The following is a 19,858-nucleotide window of genomic DNA, read 5'->3' as shown; positions in this document are numbered from 1 at the left end:
GAAAAAAAACATACGTATGTACATACGTTTAGCAAATTATGTATGTATGATACGAACTGACTGAAGTTTCATTAAATAAATTACATATTACCCATTGAACCATTCTTGTGTGAAAACATTGACAAAGCACTGATTCGTTGTGAGTGGGAGAAACGGCTGAGAGCATTTCAGATCTATGCTGAATCAGAGGAAATCACTGCGTGCATGCGAAAGATAACTAAATTACTCCATCTAGGTGGAACACTGCTGCAAAAAGTAGCGTATTCACTTCACTTTGACGAAGTTAAACAAAATGATGAATTTAAGCTATTCATGGACAAGTTAACATCGTTAACTCGTCATTCGAAAGACATATGTTCAGGAGCTTGATTCCATCTGGCGATGAAAGTTTTGATAAATTTGTTCTGCGCCTAAGGCAACAAATTAAGAGGTGCGATTTTGGATCAACGAAAGCTGTATTGAAGAGATTTGTCTAAAAAATAAAGTAATCGACGTATGGGCGTCCGGAGATTTAAAAAGGAAACTATTAGAAAAAGAACATTCACTGGAGGAAATACTCGAAGCTTGTTAAGTTGACGAGGAAATAAGAAAAGAATCAGTGATGATGACAAAGAATACAGAGGAACCGGTAAATGGAGTCACGACAAGGAAATACTCGAAATTTCGAATGCGGGAGATGTGGACGTTCTGGCCACAAAGATGACTGTCCTTTTTGTCTATCTCGACAGTAGAAGTGTAATCTGTGCGGTCGCCTTGGCCATTTTGGACGAAAATGTAGGACGAATTTAAGAAGACAACTTTTCCACTTGAGATCCACCAAGATGAAGCGTGCTACTACACTAAAAAGCCAAAAACGGAGGATTGTTTCAAAATTAATTGCTAGACCAAGAAGGATGGATTAAATGCAAAATCGGGGGAGCAGACATTTTTTTTATCATTGATTCGGGGTCTCGCTATAATCTCATCTGTCAAGACGACTGGTCTACTCTAAAAAGGAATAAGGTCACAATATTTAATGTTCGCCCCAACCCAATCATATTGAGGAGGTATCAGTTTTTCTGAAGTGGAAGGAGGACAGTGTCAAATTGGCAATAAATCAAGACATAAAACCAGTACAACAGCCCATGCGAAGGATAACAATCGCATTAGAAGAAAAAAGATTCAGGATGCTCTAAGGCGAGATATTAATTAACCTGTAAATGGACCAAGTACCTTGATTTCACCAATGGTTCTGATTTTCAAAAAAAAAAAAAAAAATGGAGACATTCGATTATGCCTGGACACGACGACGTGCAAATCAAGCCATTTTGAGCAAAAATCACCCCTTACCAACATTTGAAGCGTTCATAACTCAACTCAGAGGTGCTAGATATTTTTCCAGGCTAGACCTGAAGGATGCATAGCATCAACTAGAGCTACATGAGCAAAGCCGAGAAATAACAACATTTATAACTCCGTTAGGATTATTTCGTTATAAGCGATTGATGTTTGGAGTCAACTCGGCACCAGAGATATTCCAAAGGAGGCTTGAGCAGCCTAATTGCAGGCGCCAGTCCGGTTGCATTAGGAGCCGTATTGGTAAAATTTTATGGAGACAATGAACCGAAAATAATATTTTTTGCTAGTCGAAGCCTGACAGATGTCGAAAAGCGCTATTCACAGACAGAAAGGAAAAATTCTTCTACTATCTATCTGGATTAGAGTTCGAACTAATAACCGATTATAAGCCACTAGAGACTATTTTTAGAATTATTTAGAGAATCGAAAGATGGCTTCTCCGCCTCAAAGCTGTAGAACTCATAGTAAAATATATAACCGGAAAGGAGAACATTGCGGATTCCTTTTCTCGGCTGTGTAAATTAAATACAGGATATTACTACGTCATGAAAAGCGAACATAGCATTCTCTATGCAAGTTATATGACACATTATTTAGGGGCTCTTACCCAATTTATAAACAACTTTGAGCCGAGAGCCAATTTCCAAATAACTCTGACAGACCCGAGATAAACCCGTGGTCAGCTATTTCTTTCAAGCAGGCCTCCGAATCATTCCCACCCAGATCAATTTCACGCAGCCCAAATCAAACGGATGCTGTAAACATCCAGTCCGCTAACGTAAACAAAAAGATCCCCAAAGCGGTCCCTAAAACTCCGCTAATGTAAACACCAATTTCCGGCCAAGATTGGACTTCAAATTTAATTGGCAAATTGCATCATCCTATTTTCCGACTCTCTTGAGCCATTCTCTTTATCAATTTTTTGGGATAAAATCTCTTAAGCCGAGGTTTGATTATTGATTATTGAACTAGAGATCAGGCAGTCCGTTTTTGAGATCCGAATAAAGCAGTAGTACACATCGAGTAAAAGTAAACGAGCAGTAAAATTAACTAAGTTCGACCTATTAAAAAATTATAGTAGTGATTAAGTGATTAATAAATAAAAATAATTTTTTTTAATTAAATCACTAGTGAGAAACTTAATTGGCGCCCAACGTGGGGCCGTGCGATTAAAAAATTCTACAAAAACAAGCTTTAAAATAAAAACAAAAAAGTTTTAAAGTGAAAAAAGGAATTTAGCGCGGCCAATAAAACCTGATAAGACCGACGAATAAATAAAAAGTTTGTGTTGATCAAAAAACTAAGGTGGAAATTAATTAATGAAATAATCCCCTTAAAATCTCAAACTACAAAATAGTGATCGTAACATAAATTCACTGCTCGGACAACATAAAAATCAAAAAGCGACAAAAAATTTTTCATGCAAAAAAAATAAACATTGTGAAAAACAATTTAAAAAAAAAATCTTCAAAATCAGCAACAAAGACATTCTAAGAAAACAGGCTGAAGGGCAATCCCTCGCCAAATATTGGAAAAGAAGGAAGACCTAATTAAAGAAGGAAGACCCCGAGACAATTTAAAAATAGAAAAAAGAAGGACGACCCCAATCAGGATCATCATTCAGGATAAGGACGACCCCAACAGGAAAAATAACAACGAGAAGAGAAAAAAATAAGGACGATTCGTGAGCGATACTATTTTTATCATACAATTTTTTATTATTATTATTTTAAAAAAAATTTGTAAGAAAGGAAATATACAAAGTGGAAGAGTTAATTTCAAATTTTGAAAGAGTTCTCAAAATGCCAGAACCTTCAACAAGCCAGACTGCAGCAAATAAAAGACTCCACATGAATCCACAAGAAAATACAAGCCATCAGGCAATAACAAACAACACAATGTTAAATGTAGGAGATTTAATTAAGCAAATTGTAAATCTTGAATTAAATCCATTAAAGGAGGAGATCGTTAACTTAAGATCGCAGCTTTCTCACAAAATTAAAACGGTTGAGGATTATCAGACAGAGGTTGTAGATCCGAATATAAAATGCGACACATCTTATGAGATTATCAAATCTGTTAGGGAATATAAAGGTGAAGAGGATAAATATGTAAGCTGGAGAGAATCGGCAGAAGTAGCCATGGGGCAATATGCCAGAGGGAGTGAAAGATTTTATTCTGCCTTATCTATATTACGAAACAAAATAACAGGAATGGCAAACGACTCCTTAACCCATAACGGTACGGTATTAAATTTCGATGCCATAATGGCCAGACTTGACTTCGTCTTTAGCGACAAACGACCAATTCACATTATTGAACAGGAATTAAGTGTATTGAGTCATGGAAAATTATCCATAATGGATTATTATGGTACAGTTAATAGAAAATTAACTCTGCTAATTAATAAAACTATTATGGCCTACGGTAGAAACAAACCTATAACAGCGGAAATGAATGAGAAACATAGGAAGACAGCTCTTAGAGTTTTCATTACCGGCCTCAACGGCCAAATTTCAGATACTATTTTCTCAATGAATCCACCTGACCTACCAAATGCAATGGTCATAGTTCAGGAACTGGAAAGCAACAACATGAGGGCTCATTTCGCAAATAGCTTCTCTACTACTCAGAGAAAACATAGCGAGCCAAACTCTGGTGGAAATGGACAAACACATTTCAACCACAAGACTAGACAGCAAAACAATAGTTATAGTAACCAGCGAAACAATAATAATTTAAGGTTTAACCATGACAACTACCAGAACAAAAATACTTACGGTTATTATAATCAGAATAAAAATAATTCTTGGAACCAGGGTAGATTTAATAATAACCAACAAAAACAGTGGAACAACTATAGGCAGCCACAAAATAATCCGGAACCAATGGAGGTAGACGAGTCTATCCAAGGCTATAATAAATATCAAAATAATAATTATAGTCAGAACAAGTGGGATCAAACAAAAAAATTTGAGACCCAGAACACTCAGCAAGGCCAAGCCCAAAATAAAAGGGTACCAACTGGAACTGTTAACCAACCGGCTAACAAGACGATGAGATTAAATAACATTCAGGAGAACCATTTTTTTAGACAAAAGTCAGGAGTAGGCTTACCCTACTTAATTAGAAAAGATCCAAAAATAAATAAAAAATTAAAAATATTAATTGACACTGGGGCAACCTCGTGTTATATAAGAACAGGAATTTATAAAAATCAGAACGAGCTTCCAATTTACAAAAGAGTATCTACAGTGAATGGATATTCAATAATTAAAAATTATCATATAATAACTATTTTTGATACGCGATATACTTTTTATGAAATAGATGGGCTAGACTTAGATTTACTGGTCGGCTATAACCTATTAAAAAAAATAGGAGCGGTAATTGATACAGCTAAGGGAGTAATTAAATATAATGGAATAGAAGAAAAATTAAATTATGATAACGGAAACATATTAAACCAACATTCTTTAACAGAAGAAAACACCATTCTTCCATTAAAAGAATTTATATTAAAAAAATACTTTGATGAAAAAGCTCAAATCAGATCCGAATCTGAAATGGGTAATCAAAACGAATCTAGTTTGGGATATACAAATCCTGAACACGCCGTCGTTGAAAAATCCGACAAAAACAAAAGTTTGGAATTCAAAAATTCCGAACACGCCGTCGTTGAAATATCCGACAAAAATAAAAGTTTGGGAATTAAAAATCCTGAACGCGCCGTCGTTGAGAAATCCGACAAAAATAAAAGTTTGGAATATAAAAATTCTGAACACGCCGTCGTTGTACTATCCGGCAATCAAAAAATAAATAACATAAACATATCATCTGCAGATCAAAGAAAAGATCTGGAGAAAGAAATATTAAATATTATTAATGAAGAGCATTCAAAAATAAATATGCAGATCCCATTTAGGACAGATATCCGCGGTGAAATAAACACCGTAAATGATAGGGCCATTTACAGCAAACAATACCCTTATGCTCAATCAGCTTCAGATTTTGTGAATTCTGAAATAAATCGAATGTTAAATGAAGAAATTATAAGGCCAAAAAGAAGTCCTTATAATTCACCAGTACTAGTAGTACCGAAAAAGGGTTTCAATGAAGATGGAACTCCAAAACTCAGACTCGTAATTGATTATAAAAAACTTAATGAAAACACAATACCAGATAGATATCCAATGCAGGACCTTTCAGTGATTTTGTCAAATCTTGGGAAAGCCAAATACTTTTCAACAATTGACTTGGAATCTGGATTTCATCAGATTCTCATGAATGAACCAGACATTCAGAAAAGCTCATTTTCAATAAACAACGGGAAATACGAATTCCTAAGAATGCCTTTCGGTTTGACCAACGCTCCAAGAATATTCCAACAAGCGATGGATGATATTTTAAGAGAACTAGTGGGTAAAACATGTCACGTTTATATGGATGACATAATTATATTTTCAAAAACAATTGAACAACATTACAAAGATTTAATTCTCATTATTAAAATTTTGCTGAACGCAAACATGAAAATTTCAATTGAAAAATTTAATTTAAATTAGAAACCAATTTTCTCGGTTACGTTGTTTCCCACAATGTGATAAAAACCGATCCCGAAAAAATTTCTACTATCGTAAAATATCCGATACCTAAAAATATTCGAGAGCTTAGAAGCTTCCTAGGCCTTACAGGATATTACTGAAAATTTGTGCAAAATTACGCAAAGATAGCTAAACCTTTAACAAAATATTTAGAAGGCCAAAAGCCAAAGCCAAAGTATCAAAAAAGGCATCACGTAAAACTTTAATACAGTTTGATGATTCAGCTGTAAGAGCTTTTAACGAGCTCAAAAAAAATTTTATTGCACAAGTAGAACTAGTACAACCAGACTATAATAAAAAATTTACTCTAACAACGGACGCATCAGACTTAGCAATTGGTGCTGTTCTTTCTCAGGAAGGAAAACCAATTACATTTATTTCAAAAACTCTGACAAAAACCGAACAATTATACGCAACTTTTAGCCATTGTATGGGCCTTTAAAAATCTTCGAAATTATTTATATGGGGTTAACAACATCGAGATCTATACTGATCATCAACCTCTTTCATTTTCCATTTCTCAAAAAAATCCAAATATTGAGATGAAAAGGTGGTATTCCTTTATTGAAAGCTATTCACCCAAAATTATTTACAAGCCAGGAGCAACAAATGTTGTTGCGGACGCTTTATCTAGGATTCAAATAAATAATTTAACGGAAAGTAATGAATCGGTCTCAGATCAAAATACTCAGCATTCTGCAGAGAGTAGTTTTGAGAATGTAATACAAGAAACCCGAAAACCCTTAAACCAGTTTAAGCAACAATTGCTAATAGCAACGGGGAGGTATACAATACATGAGTCGATTAATGTATTCGGAAATATTAGACATATAATAGAGTATGACACTCCAGAAAATTTAGTATCAATCTTAAGGGAATATATTCCAACCAATATAACAATAGGAGTTCACTGTACTCTAGAAGATTTTTACAGAATTCAAAAACCACTTAAGGACAATTTTATAAAAAAATTTTTATACACAAGGACATTTGTCCAGGATGTCGAGAACGCTGAAGATAGATATCTTTTTATCACAGAAACTGATTTTAGAGCTCATAGAGGGCTAGATGAAAATTATAAACAAATAACTAGACTCTATTATTGGCCAAATTTATACAAAAAGCTTAAGGAGTTTATAAAGAATTGCACTATCTGCAATCAAAACAAATACAACAGGCACCCAGTACAGATTCCTATCGGTCAAGCACCAATTCCAGAAAGAGAAGATGAGAATTTGCATCTTGACATATTTTACGCCCAAAATCTTGTATTCATTACTTGTATAGATTCGTATTCAAAATACTTAGTGGTAAAAGAAATCCCTAATAAACTGAATATAGAAAATAAAGTTTCAGAAATTTTACAACAATTTCCATTAGCCAAATCTTTAATGATAGATAACGAACCAAGTTTTTCTTCATCCCAATTTAAATCTTTTGCACAAAGAAATGGGATATCTTTATTCTTTGCAGATCCTCGACATAGTACGTCTAACGGACAAATAGAAAGAGCACACTCTACCTTAACAGAAATTGCTCGCTGCATTAAAGATGAGCTTAATTTAATTGATTATTCCGAAATTATAATTAGAGCAGCACAAAAATATAATTTAACAATTCATTCAATAACTAATCATCGACCTTTTGATATATTATTTAATAAAATCAAACACGATGATATTCCTAAATTATTGCAGCAAGCCCAAGAAAAAATGTTACATTATCTCGTAGGAGAGGTAATTTACGAAAAGAAATATGGGGAAAGGAACAAGCTGAATTCTAGATATAAAAAACAAGTAGTTAAGGAAAACCTCCCAAATAAAGTTATTATAAATAACAGAAACCGTACGATTCATAAAGATAATATTAAATAACTTGTTTCAAATTACAGATAATGATTTCAATAATGTACTTATTATTGCTGGTAGCAACAACCAAATCCGAAATTATGGATTACACGAACCATGATTTCCTTCTTTACAAGGATACAAAAGATGTTCTTATTTATGAATCACACGCAGATTTATTTCATATAACTAATATAAGTTTTTATAGAGAAATAATTAATCTTGAAACAGAATTTCTAAAGGGTCACGACAACAAGAATTTTCTTTGGGAAATATCCCACGATTTAGAAATTATCAAAATACTTATCTCTCAAGTTATACCCAGTAGATCAAAAAGAGGCATTAATGAAATAGGCACCATTTGGAAATGGATAGCGGGAACACCAGATCATGATGATTTCATAACAGCCCAAAATAAAATCGATGATTTAATACAAAATAAAAACGATCCATTCGTTATTAATTCTAAACTATTTAAAGAGATAAAATCTTTGTCTGAACAATTCAAAACATCCTTTAAAAATCAAGAAATTCCACTTAGAAAATATCGTCTGCGTTTGCTTACTTACGATCTTTTGAATTTAATGGACACAATTACACTTGCCAAAATTGATGTATTTAATACTAAAATTCTAAACAATGATTATATACTAGAAATTTATAAACACGAAGATAGACCTGTAGTTATAACAGACCTTTTAGATATATCTGAATTTAAAATCGCTTCGCATCAAGATCTTATTATAATTTACATAAAATACTCTATTATTACCGATCGTTGTGACGTTTACAATTCAAGATCCATTTCACATAATGATGAAAAATTATTAATTGATAATCACGTCGCAAAATGTAGAAATAAGTACCATGTAATGTCTAATTTTAAGACAGAAATATTTAATAATTATTGCACACTTAACCCAGAAGGCTCTTGTTTCACTAGATTACTAAATGGAGAAAAATCCTTTTGTATCAAAATCCGAGAAAAAAATAAAAATGTAGATGTAATCCTAGATGGAGCCATTTTTGTAAATGGAGAAAATACAGTTAATGACACTTATTTAAATGGGTCATATTTTATAACTTTTAATGGCACCACTAAAATTAATAATATTTCCTACACCAATGTAGACAATAAGATATTGGAATACATCACAGCTCGAAAATATACAGATTTTTTAGTATCCGAATATATTATATCTAATGATTCGGAACTCACATTCGATAATATTAACATACTAAATCCATTTATTCAAATTAAACAAACTCAAATACCAGTTTCGTTAATATTAATCATATTCACATTTATAAATTTAACTATTATGATTATTATCAAATTCAGAAAATTTTTAATATTCAAACCATGGCAAAATCATATAGAAATTGAACCAGAAAATAATATTTCCGATAATGAAATAAATAATATACCGACAATGAAAATACCCTAGAAGAAAATATCATTGTCGAATTAACCCAACAATTACATTCAATATACCCATCAGTTCCAATAAATCGGGACGATTCAATTTAGAATGGGTCGATTACATGAGTCGATTAATGTATTCGGAAATATTAGACATATAATAGAGTATGACACTCCAGAAAATTTAGTATCAATCTTAAGGGAATATATTCCAACCAATATAACAATAGGAGTTCACTGTACTCTAGAAGATTTTTACAGAATTCAAAAACCACTTAAGGACAATTTTATAAAAAAATTTTTATACACAAGGACATTTGTCCAGGATGTCGAGAACGCTGAAGATAGATATCTTTTTATCACAGAAACTGATTTTAGAGCTCATAGAGGGCTAGATGAAAATTATAAACAAATAACTAGACTCTATTATTGGCCAAATTTATACAAAAAGCTTAAGGAGTTTATAAAGAATTGCACTATCTGCAATCAAAACAAATACAACAGGCACCCAGTACAGATTCCTATCGGTCAAGCACCAATTCCAGAAAGAGAAGATGAGAATTTGCATCTTGACATATTTTACGCCCAAAATCTTGTATTCATTACTTGTATAGATTCGTATTCAAAATACTTAGTGGTAAAAGAAATCCCTAATAAACTGAATATAGAAAATAAAGTTTCAGAAATTTTACAACAATTTCCATTAGCCAAATCTTTAATGATAGATAACGAACCAAGTTTTTCTTCATCCCAATTTAAATCTTTTGCACAAAGAAATGGGATATCTTTATTCTTTGCAGATCCTCGACATAGTACGTCTAACGGACAAATAGAAAGAGCACACTCTACCTTAACAGAAATTGCTCGCTGCATTAAAGATGAGCTTAATTTAATTGATTATTCCGAAATTATAATTAGAGCAGCACAAAAATATAATTTAACAATTCATTCAATAACTAATCATCGACCTTTTGATATATTATTTAATAAAATCAAACACGATGATATTCCTAAATTATTGCAGCAAGCCCAAGAAAAAATGTTACATTATCTCGTAGGAGAGGTAATTTACGAAAAGAAATATGGGGAAAGGAACAAGCTGAATTCTAGATATAAAAAACAAGTAGTTAAGGAAAACCTCCCAAATAAAGTTATTATAAATAACAGAAACCGTACGATTCATAAAGATAATATTAAATAACTTGTTTCAAATTACAGATAATGATTTCAATAATGTACTTATTATTGCTGGTAGCAACAACCAAATCCGAAATTATGGATTACACGAACCATGATTTCCTTCTTTACAAGGATACAAAAGATGTTCTTATTTATGAATCACACGCAGATTTATTTCATATAACTAATATAAGTTTTTATAGAGAAATAATTAATCTTGAAACAGAATTTCTAAAGGGTCACGACAACAAGAATTTTCTTTGGGAAATATCCCACGATTTAGAAATTATCAAAATACTTATCTCTCAAGTTATACCCAGTAGATCAAAAAGAGGCATTAATGAAATAGGCACCATTTGGAAATGGATAGCGGGAACACCAGATCATGATGATTTCATAACAGCCCAAAATAAAATCGATGATTTAATACAAAATAAAAACGATCCATTCGTTATTAATTCTAAACTATTTAAAGAGATAAAATCTTTGTCTGAACAATTCAAAACATCCTTTAAAAATCAAGAAATTCCACTTAGAAAATATCGTCTGCGTTTGCTTACTTACGATCTTTTGAATTTAATGGACACAATTACACTTGCCAAAATTGATGTATTTAATACTAAAATTCTAAACAATGATTATATACTAGAAATTTATAAACACGAAGATAGACCTGTAGTTATAACAGACCTTTTAGATATATCTGAATTTAAAATCGCTTCGCATCAAGATCTTATTATAATTTACATAAAATACTCTATTATTACCGATCGTTGTGACGTTTACAATTCAAGATCCATTTCACATAATGATGAAAAATTATTAATTGATAATCACGTCGCAAAATGTAGAAATAAGTACCATGTAATGTCTAATTTTAAGACAGAAATATTTAATAATTATTGCACACTTAACCCAGAAGGCTCTTGTTTCACTAGATTACTAAATGGAGAAAAATCCTTTTGTATCAAAATCCGAGAAAAAAATAAAAATGTAGATGTAATCCTAGATGGAGCCATTTTTGTAAATGGAGAAAATACAGTTAATGACACTTATTTAAATGGGTCATATTTTATAACTTTTAATGGCACCACTAAAATTAATAATATTTCCTACACCAATGTAGACAATAAGATATTGGAATACATCACAGCTCGAAAATATACAGATTTTTTAGTATCCGAATATATTATATCTAATGATTCGGAACTCACATTCGATAATATTAACATACTAAATCCATTTATTCAAATTAAACAAACTCAAATACCAGTTTCGTTAATATTAATCATATTCACATTTATAAATTTAACTATTATGATTATTATCAAATTCAGAAAATTTTTAATATTCAAACCATGGCAAAATCATATAGAAATTGAACCAGAAAATAATATTTCCGATAATGAAATAAATAATATACCGACAATGAAAATACCCTAGAAGAAAATATCATTGTCGAATTAACCCAACAATTACATTCAATATACCCATCAGTTCCAATAAATCGGGACGATTCAATTTAGAATGGGGGGAGTTATATGACACATTATTTAGGGGCTCTTACCCAATTTATAAACAACTTTGAGCCGAGAGCCAATTTCCAAATAACTCTGACAGACCCGAGATAAACCCGTGGTCAGCTATTTCTTTCAAGCAGGCCTCCGAATCATTCCCACCCAGATCAATTTCACGCAGCCAAAATCAAACGGATGCTGTAAACATCCAGTCCGCTAACGTAAACAAAAAGATCCCCAAAGCGGTCCCTAAAACTCCGCTAATGTAAACACCAATTTCCGGCCAAGATTGGACTTCAAATTTAATTGGCAAATTGCATCATCCTATTTTCCGACTCTCTTGAGCCATTCTCTTTATCAATTTTTTGGGATAAAATCTCTTAAGCCGAGGTTTGATTATTGATCATTGAACTAGAGATCAGGCAGTCCGTTTTTGAGATCCGAATAAAGCAGTAGTACACATCGAGTAAAAGTAAACGAGCAGTAAAATTAACTAAGTTCGACCTATTAAAAAATTGTAGTAGTGATTAAGTGATTAATAAATAAAAATAAATTTTTTAAATTAAATCACTAGTGAGAAACTTAATTAGCATTCTTCTTGCAGAGAAAAGCATTCACCACGAGGAGATCGTAGATGCAATGTCGTGCTTGCAGAACGAATCGTGAAACTCATCATCGTTAAACAGCCTGTTTCCGTTCAGACATAAACTTTCACTTATTGGATCTGTTATGATGCGAGGAACCCGCATAAATATTCCATCGGCGTTAAGACAGGCGATTCTAACTAAGCTATGAAGCGAAGATTACGGTCCAAGGTATGGTGGCCACAGATAGATCGAGACGCGGAGAAATTCGTCAAATCATGCAAAGATTGCATAATGGTATCGCAAGCATTAAACGCCACTGCTATGAAACGACTCATATTCCCAGAAGGACCATGGGTTTTTGTAGCTACAGACAAAACAAAGAACACATCCTAGTTTTTATCGAATATTATTCGAGGTATATGGAATACAAGTTTCTAAAATAGATCTCATCAATGTCGTTAATCATTACCATGAAAGAAATTTTCACCAGAATAGGCTATCCTAAAAAGCTAAAGACTGACAACCGAAGACAATATGTTAGTGCAGAATCTAAGTAATACTGTAAGCAATGCGAAATTGAGCAAGTAACATCGCCACAAACTTACCCCAAGTTTTAACACCACACCATACGTCGTAGAAGAAAGAGGGGAAGATATTAAAAAAATAAAAGGTGGAGGAAAAACTTTGACAAGAAATGTGAACCATGCGAAAAAGATTCCACAAACACAGTTTTCAGCTGAGACCGGTGATCACTCTTCACACACCCAAAGCACAGGTGACGTTCTGCAGCCTTCCAATTTTAGGACACTGCATAAATCAGAACAGATGGAATCGACTACTGAGATGGCACCGGCACCCCGTTAAGGATTGAAGCTGAAGCTCATCAATAAGGGAGGGATGTGGAAACCTGCTCCTGAGAGCGAGAGATCGAATCATTATGACTCTTAATAAGACTATTCTTTGATTCTCATCTATTTTTGTTTTCTAATCTAATTCTTTGAGCCGCAGTAAACAGACCAGCGTGCAAAAATATATGTATAAAACTATTAACAATTGTTGGTATTATTGGTCGGTTGCCGTGCAAGAGTATAGAAACTTGGGCTTTCCGATGTCAACTTCCTTTCTTAATAAAATTATGTTAAACTGCTCGATAAAAAATGTAGGCTCTAACACTTTGGAAATACCTGCAAATTTCTCGAAGCTAATTTAAATTTTATAATTTTGTATTACGTGTGTCTTAAGAATAATCAAGGAAGAAAACTAAAATCGAGTGCCTTGACTATCAGATACCCGTTACTCAGCTTAAGAAAGCAGAAGAAAAATTGAAAGCAGCAAAGCGATGTAGAAAAGCGTTACCTACCCGCTATTTCAGTATGTATCATGTGGGTGACATACAGACTTAAGCGAGTAATGGATGATGCGCGGCCTTTTCGGTTTTTATGTGAAAAACCGCTGTATACGCTCCGTAAAATCGATCTTTTTAGTAATGAATGAAACTTTACTTTCAAATGCTTTCAAATTTTATAGCTAGAAAAGAACACTAAAAATCTAAAACTTAAAAAAATAATTCAATTTATTTTTAGAATTTAAAAAAAAAATTTTTTTTAAAAGTGTGAAAAGTGAAAGCAAACAAATTTGCACTGCGCGGAAAGCCCAGGCATCTGTCAAAGAAATGTCAGTGTCAGTGAAATATTGAGATAATTTTTTTTTTGGTATCATTGAAGCTAGGAACAATGCTTAAAAATTAAAAATGGTAACATGGTGCTACTAACGTGGATTATTTCTTATACTGCAGGGGTATACAATTTTCGGCTTGTCGAAGACAACTTCCTTTTTTGTTAAAATTTTTTTTTTACCAATTATTCCTCTCAGATCTATATAATTTAGTTGTCCGATCATGATCAAGAGTATGTATACTTTATAGAGTCGCAAATACTGCAGAGAAAATAGGCCGAGGGGTCATAAAAGTATTGTTGCGGAGTATTTTTATATGTTAGGACAGCCTTCGATCGAGACTGACACTGCGGCTTAATCTTTTAGCTGAACCCCATTTTGTCCAATATTCTATTATCTCGTCCGCTTATTTATTTTTAGCAGAATATTTTCGGTGGATGTTCGAGGAATTAAGTCTATTTAGTGCGCATTCTTTTTCTTGAACAGGCTGAACACTTATCGCATTATCTTTTGTTTAGACTTCACTTAAAATCCGACTCAGTAAAATTCCACAAGGTAAAAGTCGAGAAAATGAGATGGCTTTTTAGCCCTAGGCAGTGGATTGTCAATCACATGAGAAATAAATTCTGCCAAAATAAAATTATAGAACATACACCATACTATACAAGAAACGCTAACATTTTTTGAGATCTTAAAACTAAGCATGTCTGAGTTATTGATGCACAAGATAACTAAGACTACCACTTGCTACAAATTCTTTCTCACACTCTCCCTCCCTCTACAGACTCGTTTCTCACAAAAGCAGACTTGCTTGGTGGTTCTCAAAGACAAGACTTCTATTTTCATCAGTAGTCTGACGGCGACAGTAGTGTCGATCTAGCCATTTACGGTACATATGAACGCTGAGATCTCGGAAACTATACGAGTTAGACTAGTGGGATTGGGCCCACTGTCACCGAATAAAACGTTTCACTGGCAAATTTAAAGATTCTCTCCTTTCCACAAATGGGTTATAACAAAGATTTTAGCAAGAGCTTTCCGAACATACGCAATTGTTTAATACCGCAATAAATGCGACCGCTCAGTTAAGTGGTGTTACTGTCGTTTTATACCCAGCGGAAAAAACATATAAGACTTGTGATTGGGTGAATTATTTAGAAGAGAACTTCTGATTATATTAAATTCCAAACGACTTGTAGTAATTTTTAATATGTTCGCAGTCTGATCTGATTGATAGGTTTTTGTAAAATGTGGTTCTAGTACTTATTGATGAAGACCAACCGATCTTTCCGTATTAAAGTAATATTACTATACGAGTAATTATATTAACTTTAAGTGTATATTTTTAAGTGTGTATTGTTCCTTTGAAATTGAAATGTTTTTTTTTGATATGAAATTCGTATGAACTGTACATATTAAAGTCGACAAGTGCGCATTCATTTTGACCATTCAATTCGATAGGTGGGAAAAAGATTGTACCTTTAGTGGAACTTCTTTCATTCAAAGATAATGAGAGAGATCTAGACATATTAAAATCATCAGAAAATGTGGGGTTGCAAGTATCTTACCCAGCTTTCATTGATATCACTCCTTAGATCATAATAAAATTATTAAATTATTTTCTTTATCACCAGCTATCCATTTCGTTTTCCATGTTAATTAATAAGAATCCATGGACCGTTTGTAAACCGATTCATTAAATTTGTCTATTTCATCATAAGTGTTTCCTTATATCTGGAAGGACTCCTTTATTATTCCACTTCACAAAAATTATGCGAAGGCGAATGCCCAGAATTATAGAGGTATTTCTTTAATTGTGACAATTTCTAAAGCATTTGAACGTATTATCACTTCTCATTTACAACATTCATGTTACTCGCTAATATCACCGTATCAGCATGATTTTGTTAAGCGAAGATTGACCACCACCAACCTTCTTGAATTTTCTATTTTATTGTAGTTCTTTTATTCAAATTAGATTAGCTTCGGTTTCCAAGTAATCTATCAACTTGGATTTCAAATTATTTGAATGGTAGGACTCAGAGGGTTAAATTCAAAACGATTTTGGTTGAAACTTTCCCACAAGTCTTCTTTCATTTGCAGCTAGTATATAAGTCGGAGTTTGGTGTTTTTAACATATTACCTCCTACGCTTAAAAATAACATTTTTTAATTAGTTCTGAATTTCGAATTTAATTTTTTCAAAATCGGACGACTATATTATTTAGCCGTCATAGGAACGATTGGAAAATTGCTGGGAAAATAAAACAAAACTTATTATAGTTTCGATTTTATGACATATTATCCTATATATATTTTTTTAAAATTTCGAATTAAATTTAATAAAAATCGAATGACTGTAATTGTCAAAGAAACGGTCAAATAAATAAGGAACTATATATTTTTTAAATATCACAGAAGCTGTACTATAACTATACTATATCTTTCCTCTATCATAAGACATTCTCGTGTACTAATATATGCTGATGATGTTAAGCTTTGCTTATCATATAATGATATAGAGTCGGGTTTCAATTTACAGTCAGATATTGATTGTTTTCATGGATGGTGTGAGTAACATTGATGCAACGTTATCACTTTTTTAAGGGGTACTCATACGTTTATTAGTTACATTCTTCAAAATACCCCATTCCACCATTCAGCTAATGATTAAGGTGTTCTTCTGAACCCAAAACTTAAATTTGACTGACTCAACAAAGCTATGAGTGTTCTTGTGTTAAAAAGCGTTGGTTAAAATAATTTGATGACCCTTATGCAACCAAATAATTATTTACCTCCCTTGTCCGTCCTGTTTTGGAATATTCTTCTTCGATTTGGAGTCCACAATAACAAGTGGATATTGACCGTATTGAGTCGGAACCAAAAATCTATTCATTTGCCTTTTGTAGTTTGAACTGGGATCAACACGTAAGGCCACCTTCCTACCAGAGTAGATAACTATTGTTTAGTATATCTACACTTGTAATTCGTAGGACAATGCTTGGTATTATATTTATGCAAAATCTTATAAGAGGTGATATTTATTTTGTAGAAATCTAAACCATCTAACTTTTAACGTTTCTCTTAGGCTAACACGAATTTATTAACCTGTAAGTTTGGCACGATTTGCCAAATTATAACGACCATTATCATTTAAATTGCACTTTAACTTCCATCCTGGTATTAAAAAATATAATATTTTAACTCATATGCTTCATTCTACATTGAGCATTTAAGTTTGTCTATTTGTTTTATGTATCTTCCTCGCGAACTCCCATTTTTTGGCAGATTGTATAATAGGGCCCCTCGAAGTGTATCAACTTCCATCAAATACATATAAATCCTACCAATATTTTTTACCGAATTTCAGAAAGGTTTCATCAGTGTTAATATGGTCCCAATGTATATGCCGCATATTTTAATCATCTTGATTAAACATTAACATAAAGTTGTCATTGTCACGAATCAAATGTTTCGGTATATGACTATATGTTTGATGTAAATAAAAAGAGTGGATATTATTATACACGTTTCTTATAGAGTAAAAGGGTATATTAGATTAGTCGGAAAGTATGTAACAGGCAAAAGGAAGTGTTGCCCACCCCATAAAGGATATATATTTTTAATCAAGATCACAAGCCGAGTCGATCGAACCATGTACGTCTGTCCGTCTTTTCGTCTGTCCGTCCGTCTGTCCATATGAACGCCGAGATCTCGCTGAGATCTATAAAAGCTAGAGCAGCATAATGTAATTGTGTTTAGCTTCACTGTCATTATGGGAGAATTCATTCCTTTATCCGTTTGATTTATTTCAATAAAATGGGGAAATACTCTTATAATCAACGCAATTCATTTAGTAAGCGCACTCGAGAGCCCACTCGATATTGATTTACAAGTGCTGGTCGCGTGTTAAGGAACTAGAAAGCAAAAAAAAAACAGTAGTATTATTGTAACAAATATACTAAAGACAAATAAATATGGTATAGGATTGAATAAAACGCAAAAGAAGAGGAGGAAAACGATAAGAAGTAATACAATGAAGAAAACAAACCTTTCAGCTCTTATTAATGCTGCTATTAAGACATTAAACAAAAAAAAAAAAAAACAAAAACCAATAGACATTATGAGTGTAATTAAAGTTGAACGAATGAGATTAAAAAGCGAACAATTTAATTTCTCTGAGTATTTTTTGTATGTGTGTATTTTTCAAACAAAAACAGCTTTTGACGAGCTGCACCTTAAAAAAACAAAAGTTCTGATATCAACTTTTTTAAAGAAAATTTAATATACGATTTACTAAATAAATACATTAAACAACTAAGCACTGACATATAGAATTGCAGCGTGACGAATGTAAAAAATGTAGAAATGCAGTGCCTGTGATTGAATTTCAACAACACGGTCCTCCGAATCATTCCCACCCAGATCAATTTCACGCAGCCCGTATCAAACGGATGCTGTAAACATCCAGTCCGCTAACGTAAACAAAAAGATCCCCAAAGCGGTCCCTAAAACTCCGCTAATGTAAACACCAATTTCCGGCCAAGATTGGACTTCAAATTTAATTGGCAAATTGCATCATCCTAATTTCCGACTCTCTTGAGCCATTCTCTTTATCAATTTTTTGGGATAAAATCTCTTAAGCCGAGGTTTGATTATTGATCATTGAACTAGAGATCAGGCAGTCCGTTTTTGAGATCCGAATAAAGCAGTAGTACACATCGAGTAAAAGTAAACGAGCAGTAAAATTAACTAAGTTCGACCTATTAAAAAATTATAGTAGTGATTAAGTGATTAATAAATAAAAATAATTTTTTTTAATTAAATCACTAGTGAGAAACTTAATTGGCGCCCAACGTGGGGCCGTGCGATTAAAAAATTCTACAAAAACAAGCTTTAAAATAAAAACAAAAAAGTTTTAAAGTGAAAAAAGGAATTTAGCGCGGCCAATAAAACCTGATAAAACCGACGAATAAATAAAAAGTTTGTGTTGATCAAAAAACTAAGGTGGAAATTAATTAATGAAATAATCCCCTTAAAATCTCAAACTACAAAATAGTGATCGTAACATAAATTCACTGCTCGGACAACATAAAAATCAAAAAGCGACAAAAAATTTTACATGCAAAAAAAATAAACATTGTGAAAAACAATTTAAAAAAAAAATCTTCAAAATCAGCAACAAAGACATTCTAAGAAAACAGGCTGAAGGGCAATCCCTCGCCAAATATTGGAAAAGAAGGAAGACCTAATTAAAGAAGGAAGACCCCGAGACAATTTAAAAATAGAAAAAAGAAGGACGACCCCAATCAGGATCATCATTCAGGATAAGGACGACCCCAACAGGAAAAATAACAACGAGAAGAGAAAAAAATAAGGACGATTCGTGAGCGATACTATTTTTATCATACAATTTTTTATTATTATTATTTTAAAAAAAATTTGTAAGAAAGGAAATATACAAAGTGGAAGAGTTAATTTCAAATTTTGAAAGAGTTCTCAAAATGCCAGAACCTTCAACAAGCCAGACTGCAGCAAATAAAAGACTCCACATGAATCCACAAGAAAATACAAGCCATCAGGCAATAACAAACAACACAATGTTAAATGTAGGAGATTTAATTAAGCAAATTGTAAATCTTGAATTAAATCCATTAAAGGAGGAGATCGTTAACTTAAGATCGCAGCTT

Source organism: Drosophila biarmipes, unplaced genomic scaffold, assembly GCF_025231255.1.
Source record: "Drosophila biarmipes strain raj3 unplaced genomic scaffold, RU_DBia_V1.1 ptg000017l, whole genome shotgun sequence".
NCBI classification, from domain to species: domain Eukaryota; kingdom Metazoa; phylum Arthropoda; class Insecta; order Diptera; family Drosophilidae; genus Drosophila; species Drosophila biarmipes.
The sequence above is the reverse complement of the archived record's forward strand: the minus strand, read 5'-3'. Positions refer to the sequence as shown.